Genomic DNA, 13131 nt, shown 5'->3' with positions numbered 1-13131 from the left:
CCTATTCAGGTTCCATCCGCAAGGAGATCCGGCCGGGGTGTTGCTTACGGCCCCAAATGATGTGTACAGGGTTCCCAAGCCCACCATCCGGGTGCCACTTGGTACACCGGGCCACTGTGCCTAGTCTGTCCCAAGCCCACCTGTATCGGGTGCCACTTGGTAGACTACTAACACTACCTACAAACACTAGAAACTAGTTGCAACTCCTGGACAGAGATCGAGTTGATTAATAAGTCGAGAGGGATCGAGTTATCGGAACCCAATGTGTGGTAGTAACTGTTCATGGATCACAAATACAGAACTCAGTTCCTGAGGATGGCTGCAATGAGACAACCCACCATGTACTCCTACATGGCCTCTCACCACTACCTTTACCAAATCGTGTTCACACATTTAGCTCTCAACAGTAGGACGTGTTCACCACATTCCAATTCATCCCCGATGAATCAGACCTGACTCAACTCTAAGCAGTAGCAGGCATGACAAACAAGCATGAATGAGTAGGCACATCAGGGCTCAAACAACTCCTACTCATGCTAGTGGGTTTAATCTATTTACTATGGCAATGAAAGGTCATGCAGAGGAAAAGGGTTAACCTACCGCAGTATGTAATAGTTGAATCGCCGTTGTCCTAATGCAGTAAAAGAGAGCAAGAGCGAGAGAGTGGGATTATATCGAAATGAGTCCATTTGAACCAAAGATTCAAATGCAAACCCATTTTATGAAGTCATATTAGTGCATTAACTTGTTTCACCTAAAAAGCAAGGTTAAAGTGTTCTAACATGCATGAAACTAGTACAGCTGGAAAGATTGGATTTTTCTGATCATTTTTCATATATAATTTATTTCAATCTGAGTTATAGATTATTTTCTATGAATTTTTGAAGTTATACTATTTTCTGGAATTTCCTGAATAAGAATAAATCCGGTAAATGCTTATTGCATCAGCATTAGGTCATGCTGACCTCACCAGATCAACAGGCATCGTCCAGGTCAAACCTGACCGGTGGGGCCAACTGGTCAGTGACTCAATTAACTAACAGGGTTAAATAGGATTAACTAATCAAATTAATAGGCACTGGGCCCACTGTCAGTGTCAGAAGTGGGGTAATTAGTCCTAAACTAAACGAGTCAGGGGCGGGGCCCACATGTATTGACCCCAGGGAGGTCAAACCCCGGGTCGAACAGGTCAAAATCGCCGGCGTTGAGTCGCCGGCGAGGTCAGCAGCGGCGAGGGGCCTCGGAGAACCCCTCTGGTGCACCGTTCGGCACGCGGTTGGGCTCTCCGGGACGCTGGCGAAGCGGCGCATCGAACGACGATGGGCTCCGGGCCTGGGGTGGCCGGAAACACCGACGGCGAGCAGTGGAGCGGCTGCCGGAGCTCGGGCCCGCTCAGGTTAGGTGCTACGGCGCGCAAAAGCGCGAACTAAAGCTCGGGGGCTGCTCTACATGAGGCTGCTAACACGTTGCACACCGGCGCATGACCAAATGGTCACCGGAGTGTCGCCGGCATCGAGCTTGTGCGGCGGAGCGTCTCGGCTCCGGTGGAGGAGGCGGCTAGAGATCGAAATCGGGCATGGAGTTAGGGAGAAACGAAGCAGGGGCTCACATGGAGTCGGTAGGGCTGCTCAGCATGCTCGGGGAGGTCCGGACGGTCGCGAAATCACTGCGGCGATCGTCGGGACCCGAGGATGAAGATGACATCGATGGTGGCACTCCGAGGCCTTCCAGTCGCGTGGATCGGCGGGGATGGCGTAGCGGATGACGGCGGAGCTCGTGGGCCGGTCGGGGGAGCGAGGGGGATGCAGTGGACACGGCGGCAGCGAACGGCGGCGACGGCTGCTCTCGGTGTGCTCGGGAGAGAGAAACAGAGGAGGGGGAGGAGCATAGGGAGAGTGAGAGGGGTCAGGGAGTTGCATGGCCATGCGGAAGACGTCTAGGACGACGAGGGGACAGCCAGGCAGGCAGCTACCGGCGTGGCACGTCGCGGCGCCGTGGCTAGCTTCTCCTCTGCCTTTTGGCAGGAGGAAGAAGACGCCCCTGCCCTCGGTGGGCCGGCCAGGTGGCTGGGCTGCCAGGTGGGCTGGACCTGCTGGAGGAGCTGGGCCAGGTAAGTGGCCCAGGTGGGCTTCCTCTCTCCCTTCGTTTATTTGTTTCTGTTTTCTATTATTTCTGTAACTTTGGGGCTTTATTAAAAATGCCAGGGTATTTACAAAAATCATGAAACTAATCATGGCTACTGTTTAGAATATATCCAACAGTAAACATTTTAGTTTATGATTATTTGAGCATTTAAAATATTTTATAGCATATAAATGCCCAAATGCAAATACAATATGAATTAATTCAAAAATGCAAAATGGCCTAGAAATATGTGCATGATTTTTGGCAGAGGTTTTCACCTTTAACAAAAATCATGAACTTTTCTAAAGGGCATTTGGGATCATTGAAAATATTTTCATTGAACCTAGTTGAATTCATTTGGTGCTAGGGTTTCAACAATCCCCATTTCAAATTTCATGAAATTTAAACATGATGCATGGATGCAATGCCACTAGTTACAAGCAAACTCTAGGGCTGTGACATTTAACCTGAGTATTTCGCGTGTGCAACTGTTTTGCACCCGTTGTATTTGAACGTAGAGCCTATCACACCCGATCATCACGTGGTGTCTCAGCACGAAGAACTTTCGCAACGGTGCATACTCAGGGAGAACACTTATACTTTGATAATTTAGTGAGAGATCATCTTATAAAGCTACCGTCGAACTAAGCAAAATAAGATGTATAAAAGATAAACATCGCATGCAATCAAAATATGTGACATGATATGGCCATCATCATCTTGTGCCTTTGATTTCCATCTCCAAAGCATCGTCATGATTTCCATCGTCACCGGCATGACACCATGATCTCCATCATCTTGATCTATATCAATGTGTCGTCACATGGTTGTCTCGCCAACAATTGCTCTTGCAACTATTGCTATCGCATAGCGATAAAGTAAATCAATTATTTGGCGCTTGCATCTTATGCAATAGAGAGATAACCATAAGGCTTTTGCCAGTTGCCGATAACTTCAACAAAACATGATGATCTCATACAACAACTTATATCTCATCACGTCTTGACCATATCACATCACAACATGCCCTGCAAAAACAAGTTAGACGTCCTCTACTTTGTTGTTGCAAGTTTTACGTGGTGACTACGGTCTGAGCAAGAATCGTTCTTACCTACGCATCAAAACCACAACGATAGTTTGTCAAGTTGGTGCTGTTTTAACCTTCGCAAGGACCGGGCGTAGCCACACTCGGTTCAACTAAAGTTGGAGAAACTGACACCCGCCAGCCACCTGTGTGCAAAGCATGTCGGTAGAACCAGTCTCGCGTAAGCGTACGTGTAATGTCGGTCCGGGCCGCTTCATCCAACAATACCGCTGAACCAAAGTGTGACATGCTGGTAAGCAGTATGACTTATATTGCCCACAACTCACTTGTGTTCTACTTGTGCATATTACATCAACGCATAAAACCTGGCTCGGATGCCACTATTGGGGAATGTAGTAATTTCAAAATTCCCTACGCACACGCAAGATCATGGTGATGCATAGCAACGAGAGGGGAGAGTGTTGTCTACATACCCTTGTAGACCGTTTGCGGAAGCGTTATATCAACGCGGTTGATGTAGTCGTACGTCTTCACGATCCGACCGATCCAAGTACCGAAAGCACGGCACCTCCGAGTTCTGTACACGTTCGGCTCGGTGACGTCCTCGCCTTCTCGATCCAGCAAGAGGGGCGAAGTAGTACATGAGTCCCGGTAGCACGACGGCGTGGTGACGGTGTTGGTGAAGAATAATCTCCGTGGGGCTTCGCCTAAGCACTACGAAAACTATGACGGAGGATAAACAAGAGGGGACGGGATTGCCGGCACACGGCTTGGTGTTTCTTGATGTGTCTTGGGTGCTAGCCCTACCCCTCTATTTATATGTTGAGCCTTGGGGTCGAAACTTGGAGTAAAAGCCTCCACAAAGTCGGTTTCACCCGAAAGTCAAGAGTCCTTCTCGGACTCCAGGGCCAGACACTAGGGTTCCCGACGTTTGGACCCAGACGCCAGCCCTGGCGTCTGGCCCCTGGACTCCGCAAAACTTCCTTTTGTGCTTTCCAAAAACCTTGTGGGCTTTCCCCTTTGGCCCAAATAAAGTGTTCTCGTACCCAAACATTTCGGGAAACATTCGGAACCCCTTCCGGTGAATTCCGAAACCCTTCCGGTGACCAAACACTATTATCCCATATATCAAACTTTATCTCCGGACCATTCCGGAGTTCCTCGTCATGTCCGTGATCTCATCCCGGACTCCGAACAACATTCGGTCATCAACATACATAACTCATATAGTACTATATCGTCAACGAACATTAAGCGTGCGGACCCTATGGGTTCGAGAACTATGTAGACATGACCGAGACACCTCTCTGGTCAATAACCAATAGCAGGACCTGGATGCCCATATTGGCTCCTACATATTCTACGAAGATCTTTATCGGTCAGACCGCATAACAACATACGTTTTTCCCTTTGTCATCGATATGTTACTTGCCCGAGATTCGATCGTCGGTACCTCAATACCTAGTTCAATCTCGTTACCGGCAAGTCTCTTTACTCGTTCTATAATACATCATCCCGCAACTAACTCATTAGTTGCAATGCTTGCAAGGCTTATAGTGATGTGCATTACCGAGTGGGCCCAGAGATACCTCTCCGACAATCGGAGTGACAAATCCTAATCTTGAAATACGCCAACCCAACAAGTACCTTTGGAGACACCTGTAGAGCACCTTTATAATCACCCAGTTACGTTGTGACGTTTGGTGGCACACAAAGTGTTCCTCCGGTAAACGGGAGTTGCATAATCTCATAGTCATAGGAACATGTATAAGTCATGAAAAAAGCAATAGCAAGATACTAAACGATCATGTGCTAAGCCAACGGAATGGGTCAAGTCAATCACATCATTCTCCTAATGATGTGATCCCATTAATCAAATGACAACTCATGTCTATGGTTAGGAAACTTAACCATCTTTGATCAACGAGCTAGTCAAGTAGAGGCATACTAGTGACACTCTGTTTGTCTATGTATTCACACATGTATTATGTTTCCGGTTAATACAATTCTAGCATGAATAATAAACATTTATCATGAAATAAGGAAATAAATAATAACTTTATTATTGCCTCTAGGGCATATTTCCTTCACTAGGTGCATCTAAATTATTTCTCTGAGAATCTTGCTCAATTCTCTTAGGGTGGCCTTCAGGATACAAGGGTTCCTGAGTCATTCTACCAGTTCTAGTAGCCACTCTAACAGCATAATCATTATCTTTACTATTCAGTTCATTGAGCAAATCATTTTGAGCTTTAAGTACTTGTTCTACTTGAGTGGTAACCATAGAAGCATGTTTACTAATAAGTTTAAGTTCAGCTTTGACATTAGCCATATAATCACCCAAGTGTCCAAGCATATTTGAATTATATTTCAATTGTCTACCAAAATAAGCATTAAAATCTTCTTGTTTAGCCATAAATTTATCAAACTCATCTAAACATGGGCTAGCAAATTTAGTAAACGGGATTACAGCTTTATCATATCTATAGAGAGAATTTACCTTTACTACCTGTGTTGGGTTATCAAGACCATGAGTTTCTTCAATAGGTAATGAATTAAGATTATATGTTTCTTCAACAGGTGGTAAATTAAGACCGTGTATTTCTTCAATAGGAGGTAAATTCTTAACATCTTCAGCTTTAATACCTTTTTCTTTCATAGATTTCTTTGACTCTTGCATATCTTCGGGACTGAGAAATAGAATACCCCTCTTCTTCGAAGTTGGTTTAGGAATAGGCTCAGGAATTGGCTCCGGAGGTGTCCAATTATTTTCATTTGTCAACATATTATTCAATATAATTTCAACTTCATCCGGTGTTCTTTCCCTGAAAACAGAACCAGCACAACTATCCAAGTAATCTCTGGAGGCATCGGTTAGTCCATTATAAAAGATATCAAGTATTTCATTTTTCTTAAGAGGATGATCAGGCAAAGCATTAAGTAATTGGAGAAGCCTCCTCCAAGCTTGTGGGAGACTCTCTTCTTCAATTTGCACAAAATTATATATATCCCTTAAAGCAGCTTGTTTCTTATGAGCAGGGAAATATTTAGCAGAGAAGTAATAAATCATATCCTGGGGACTACGCACACAACCAGGATCAAGAGAATTAAACCATATCTTAGCATCACCCTTCAATGAGAAAGAAAATATTTTAGGGATGTAAAAGTAGCGAGTTCTCTCATCTTTAGTGAACAGGGTAGCTATATCATTCAATTTAGTAAGATGTGCCATAACAGTTTCAGATTCATAACCATGGAAAGGATCAGATTCAACCAAAGTAATTATACCAGGATCAACAGAGAATTCATAATCCTTATCAGTAACAAAGATAGGTGAAGTAGCAAAAGCAGGGTCAGGTTTCATTCTATCATTTAGAGATTGCTTACTCCATTTAGCTAATAATTTTTTTAAGTTCAGTTCTATTTTTGCAAGCTAAAATGGCTAAAGAAGCATCTTGATCAAATGCATAACCCTTAGGAATAGCAAGTGGTTCTTTATCATCACTTTCATCAATATCATCAGATTCAATATTTTCAATCTCTCTAGCCCTAGCAAGTTGTTCATCGAGAAAATCACTAAGTGGCATAGTAGTATCAGGCATAGAGGTAGTTTCATCATAAGTATCATGCATAGCAGAAGTGGCATCGTCAATAACATGCGACATATCAGAACGAATAGCAGAAGCAGGTGTAGGTGTCGCAAGCTTACTCATAACAGAAGGTGAATCAAGTGCAGAGCTAGATGGCAGTTCCTTACCTCCCCTCGTAGTTGAGGGATAGATCTTGGTTTTTGGATCTCTCAAGTTCTTCATAATGATAAGCAGATATATATCCCAAGTGACTCAAAGAATAGAGCTATGCTCCCCGGCAACGACGCCAGAAAATGGTCTTGATAACCCACAAGTATAGGGGATCGCAACAGTTTTTGAGGGTAGAGTATTCAACCCAAATTTATTGATTGGACACAAGGGGAGCCAAAGAATATTCTCAAGTATTAGTAGCTGAGTTGTCAATTCAACCACACCTGGAAACTTAATATCTGCAGCAAAGTGTTTAGTAGCAAAGTAATATGATAGTAGTGATAACGGTAGCAAAAGGTAACAGTAGTAAAAGCAATGTTTTTGGTATTTTGTAGTGATGATAGCAATAGCAACGGGAAAGTAAATAAGCGAAGCACAATATATGGAAAGCTCGTAGGCAATGGATCGGTGATGGAGAATTATGTCGGATGCGGTTCATCATGTAACAGTCATAACCTAGGGTGACACAGAACTAGCTCCAGTTCATTGATATAATGTAGGCATGTATTCCGAATATAGCCATACATGCTTATGGAAAAGAACTTGCATGACATCTTTTGTCCTACCCTCCCGTGGCAGTGGGGTCCTTACGGAAACTAAGGGATATTAAGGCCTCATTTTAATAGAGAACCGGAACAAAGCATTAACACATAGTGAATACATGAACTCCTCAAACTACGGTCATCACCAGTAAGTATCCCGATTATTGTCACTTCGGGGTTAACGGATCATAACACATAATAGGTGACTATAGACTTGCAAGATAGGATCAAGAACACTCATATATTGATGAAAACATAATAGGTTCAGATCTGAAATCATGGCACTCGGGCCCTAGTGACAAGCATTAAGCATAGCAAAGTCATAGCAACATCAATCTCAGAACATAGTGGACACTAGGGATCAAACCCTAACAAAACTGACTCGATTACATGATAGATCCCATCCAACCCATCACCGTCCAGCAAGCCTACGATGGAATTACTCACGCATGGCGGCGAGCATCATGAAATTGGTGATGGAGGATGGTTGGTGATGACGATGGCGACGGATTCCCCTCTTCGGAGCCCCGAACGGACTCCAGATCAGCCTTCCCGAGAGGTTTTAGGGATTGGCGGCGGCTCCGTATCGTAAAACGTGATGATTTCTTCTCTTTGATTTTTTTTCTCATCGAAACTCAATATATGGAGGTGGAGTTGGAGTCGGAGAGGCAACAGGGGGCCCACGAGGTAGGGGGTGCGCCCCCCACCCTTGTGGCAAGATGGTGGGCCCCCTGGCCTTCATCTTTGGCAGGTATTTTTCTTATTTTCTGAAAAGTGTCTCCGTGAAGTTTCAGGTCATTCCGAGAACGTTTGCTCCTGGACATAAATAACACCATGGTAGTTCTGCTGAAAACAGCGTCAGTTCGGGTTAGTTCCATTCAAATCATGCAAGTTAGAGTCCAAAACAAGGTCAAAAGTGTTTGGAAAAGTAGATACGTTGGAGACGTATCAGTTGCTAGTAGTGTTGATTACTCCTTGTAGTTGATGCTAGTTGGTTTATTCGGTGGAAGATCATATGTTTGGATCCTTAATTATAATTAATACTCCTCTGATCTTGATCATGAATATGCTTTGTGAGTAGTTATGTTTGTTCCTGGGGACATGAGAGAAGTCTTGTTATAAGTAATCATGTGAATTTGGTATTCGTTCGATATTTTGATGAGATGTATGTTGTCTCTCCTCTAGTGGTGTTATGTGAATGTCGACTACATGACACTTCACCATTGTTTGGGCCTAGGGGAAGGCATTGGGAAGTAATAAGTAGATGATGGGTTGCTAGAGTGAAAGAAGCTTAAACCCTAGTTTATGTGTTGCTTCGTAAGGGGCTGATTTGGATCCATATGTTTCATGCTATGGTTAGATTTATCTTAATTCTTCTTTCGTAGTTGCGGATGCTTTTGAGAGGGGTTAATCATAAGTTGGAGGCTTGTCCAAGGAAGGGCAGCACCCAAGCACCGGTCCACCCACATATCAAATTATCAAAGTAACGAATGTGAATCATATGAGCATGATGAAAACTAACTTGACAACAATTCTCATGTGCCCTCGGGAGCGCTTTGCTTTATATAAGAGTTCGTCCAGGCTTGTCCTTTTCTACAAAAAGGATTGGGCCACCTTACTGCATCTTGTTTACTTTTGTTACTTTTTACCCGTTATGAATTATCTTATCACACAACTATCTATTACCGATAATTTCAGTGCTTGCAGAGAATACCTTGTTGAAAACCGCTTGTCATTTTCTTGTGCTCCTCGTTGGGTTCGACACTCTTACTTATCGAAAGGACTATGATAGATCCCATATACTTGTGGTTCATCACTATGTCGTTGCATTTATATTTAGCTTCCTCATAAAATGTTCAATTTGTTATTTATAGCACATGACTAAGAACTTGTAGCGTTGTTGTAGTTAATTATAGCTTTTGATGCTTTAGAATTTGGTTGTTGTCTCAGTAGCAATTAATTCATTTGCACATTGATCTTTTTGAGAAGATATGTCATAATTAACATGTTTCTTTAGTTTTTCAAAATATGTGTTGGGTGATTTTATATGTTGCTAGAAACTCATTTCCCCTATAATTGTTACTAATCTAGTTTTAAATATTATAGGATGAACGAAAGTGTTCTTATCTGGAGTGGGTTGATCAAAAGTGGCCACAGTCTTTGAAGATGTGCCTAGCAAAGTGATGACCCACAAGTATAGGGATCAATCGTAGTCCTTTTGTAAGTAAGAGTGTCAAACCCAACAAGGAGAAGGAGGAAATGACAAGTGGTTTTCAGCAAGGTAATTTCTGCAAGCACTGAAATTGTAGGTAATAGGTAATTTGATAGCAAGATTATTTGTAATGAGCAAGTAACGCTAACGGTAAATAAAGTGCAGCAAGGTAGCCCAATCCTTTTGTGGCAAAGGACATGCCAAAACGGTTTCTTATAATAAGCAAAACGTTCTTGAGGATACACGTGAATTTCATCTAGCCACTTTCACCATATTGGTTTAATTCATGTTCGCTACTTTAATAATTTGATATGTGGGTGGACCGGTGCTTAGGTATTGTTCTTACTTGAACAAACCTCCTACTTATGATTAACCCCCTCGCAAGCATCCGCAACTACGAGAAAAGTATTAAGATAAAATCTTACCATAGCATTAAACTTTTGGATCCAAATTAGTCCCTTAAGAAGTAGCGCATAAACTAGGGTTTAAGCTTCTGTCACTCTAGCAACCCATTGTATAATAACTACTCCACAATGCATTCCCTTGGCCTAAATATGGTGAAGTTTCATGTAGTCCATGTACACATGAGACTACTAAGGGAATCACAACATACATATCATCAAAATATCAAACACATATCAAGTTCACATGATTACTTGCAACAAGATTTCTCCCGTGACCTTAAGAACAAAAGTAACTACTCACAAATGATAATCATGCTCAAGATCAGAGGGGTATTAAATAGCATAATGGATCTGATCCTATAATCTTCCACCAAATAAACCATACAGTAATCAACTACAAGATGTAATCAACACTACTAGTCACCCACAGGTACCAATCTGAGGTTCCGGTACAAAGACTGAACACAAGAGATGAACTAGGCTTTGAGAGGAGATGGTGTTGTTGAAGATGTTGATGGAGATTGCCCTCCCCAATATGGGAGAGTTTTTGGTCATGATGATTGCGCTTATTTTCCCCTCCGAGAGGGAAGTTCCCCCGGCGGAATCGCTCCGCCGGAGGGAAAAAGTGCTCCTGCCCAAGTTCCGCGTCGAGACAGCGGCGCTCTGTCCCAAAAGTCCTCTCCTTATTTTATCTAGGTCAAAATGACTTATATACCATAAGAGGGGCACCAAAGGTGGGCCGAGGAGGGCACAACCCACCAGGGCGCGCCCAGGTGGATTGTGCCCACCTGGTGGGGCCCCTCTGGTAGTTATTTGCTCCAATATTCATCATATTTCCAAAACAATTCTCCGTAAATTTTCAGCTCATTTGGAGATGTGCTGAATAGGTAACTCTGACATAGCTTTTTCAGGTCCAGAATTCCAGCTGCCGGCATTCTCCCACTTTGTGTAAATCTTGCATATTATGAGAGAAAAAGTATTAGAATTACTCCATAAAGCATTATTATGCATAAAAACAATGTAAATAACAGTAGGAAAACATGATGCAAAATGGACGTATCACAAAGCTGAAGGAAATATGCCCTAGAGGCAATAATAAAGTTATTATTTATTTCCTCGTATCATGAAAATGTTTATTATTCATGCTAGAATTATATTAACCGGAAACATGATACATGTGTGAATACATAGACAAACAGATTGTCACTAGTATACCTCTACTTGACTAGCTCGTTGATCAAAGATGGTATGTTTCCTAACCATAGACATGAGTTGTCATTTGATAAACGAGATCACATCATTAGGAGAATGATGTGATTGACTTGACCCATTTGGTCAGCTTAGCACTTGATCGTTTTAGTTTACTGCTATTGCTTTCTTCATGACTTATACATGTTCCTATGACTATGAGATTATGTAACTCCCAATTACCGGAGGAACACTTTGTGTGCTACCAAACGTCACAACGTAAATGGGTGATTATAAAGGTGCTCTACAGGTGTCTCCGATGGTACTTGTTGAGTTGACGTAGATCAAGATTAGGATTTGTCACTCCGATTGTCGGAGAGGTATCTTTGGGCCAACTCGGTAATGCACATCACTATAAGCCTTGCAAGCATTGTAACTAATGAGTTAGTTGCAGGATGATGCATTACAGAACGAGTAAAGAGACTTGCCGGTAACAAGATTGAACTAGGTATTGAGATACCGGCGATCGAATCTCGGGCAAGTAACATACCGATGACAAAGGGAACAACGTATGCTGTTATGCGGTTTGACCGATAAAGATCTTCGTAGAATATGTGGGAGCCAATATGAACATCCAAGTTCCGCTATTGGTTATTGACCGGAGACGTGTCTCGGTCATGTCTACATAGTTCTCGAACCCGTAGGGTCCGCACGCTTAAAGTTCGGTGACGATCGGTATTATGAGTTTTTGTGTTTTGATGTACCGAAGGCAGTTCGGAGTCCCGGATATGATCACGGACATGACGAGGAGTCTCAAAATGGTCGAGACGTAAAGATCGATATATTGGACGACTATATTCGGACACCGGAAGTGTTCCGGGTAATTTCGGAGGAAACCGGAGTGCCGGAGGGTTATCGGAACCCCCGGGAGAAATAATGGGCCTTATGGGCCTTAGTGGAGAGAGAGAGAGAGAGGGTTGGCCTAGGGCAGGCCGCGCGCCCCTCCCCTTCTGGTCCGAATTGGACTAGGAGAGGGGGGCGGTGCCCCTCTTTCGTTCTCCCTCTCCCCCTTCCTCTCCCCCTCCTAGTAGGAGTAGGAAAGAGGAGAGTCCTACTCCTACTAGGAGGAGGACTCCTCCTCCTGGCGTGCCATAGAGGGCCGGCCAACCTCCCCCCCCCCCTTTCTCCTTTATATACGGGGGCAGGGGGCACCTCTAGACACACAAGTTGATCATTGATCCCTTAGTCGTGTGCGGTGCCCCCTTCCACCATAATCCACCTCGATCATATCGTAGCGGTGCTTAGGCGAAGCCCTGTGTCGGTAGCAACATCATCACCGTCAACACGCCGTGGTGCTGACGGAACTTTCCCATGAAGCTCTGCTGGATCGGAGTTCGTGGGACATCATCGAGTTGAACGTGTGCTGAACTCGGAGGTGTCGTGCGTTCGGTACTTGCATCGGTCGAATCGTGAAGACGTTCGACTACATCAACCGCGTTCTCATAACGCTTCCGCTTACGGTCTACTAGGGTACGTGGACGATACTCTTCCCTCTCGTTGCTATGCATCACCATGATCTTGCGTGTGCGTAGAATTTTTTTTGAAATTGCTACGTTCCCCAACAAAAGCTCTGGAGCATGTATGAGAAAGAGAACAGAGATAGGCTTAGAGAAAGTGTTGTCAACGCTGAAGAATATTTCAAGATGCAGAAATAAAGAGGAAGATGAAGAATGAGCTCAGATTTTTTTTTAATTGGACTTTGCTAAGATGGTGTTGGCGAATGAGGAGACACTTTTCCAGTTGGTCAGTGCAAAAC

The sequence above is a fragment of the Triticum urartu genome, chromosome 7A (genome assembly GCF_056163025.1).
Source record: "Triticum urartu cultivar PI428250 chromosome 7A, HENAU_Tu73, whole genome shotgun sequence".
Lineage (NCBI taxonomy): Eukaryota > Viridiplantae > Streptophyta > Magnoliopsida > Poales > Poaceae > Triticum > Triticum urartu.
Note: the sequence above shows the minus strand (reverse complement) of the source record.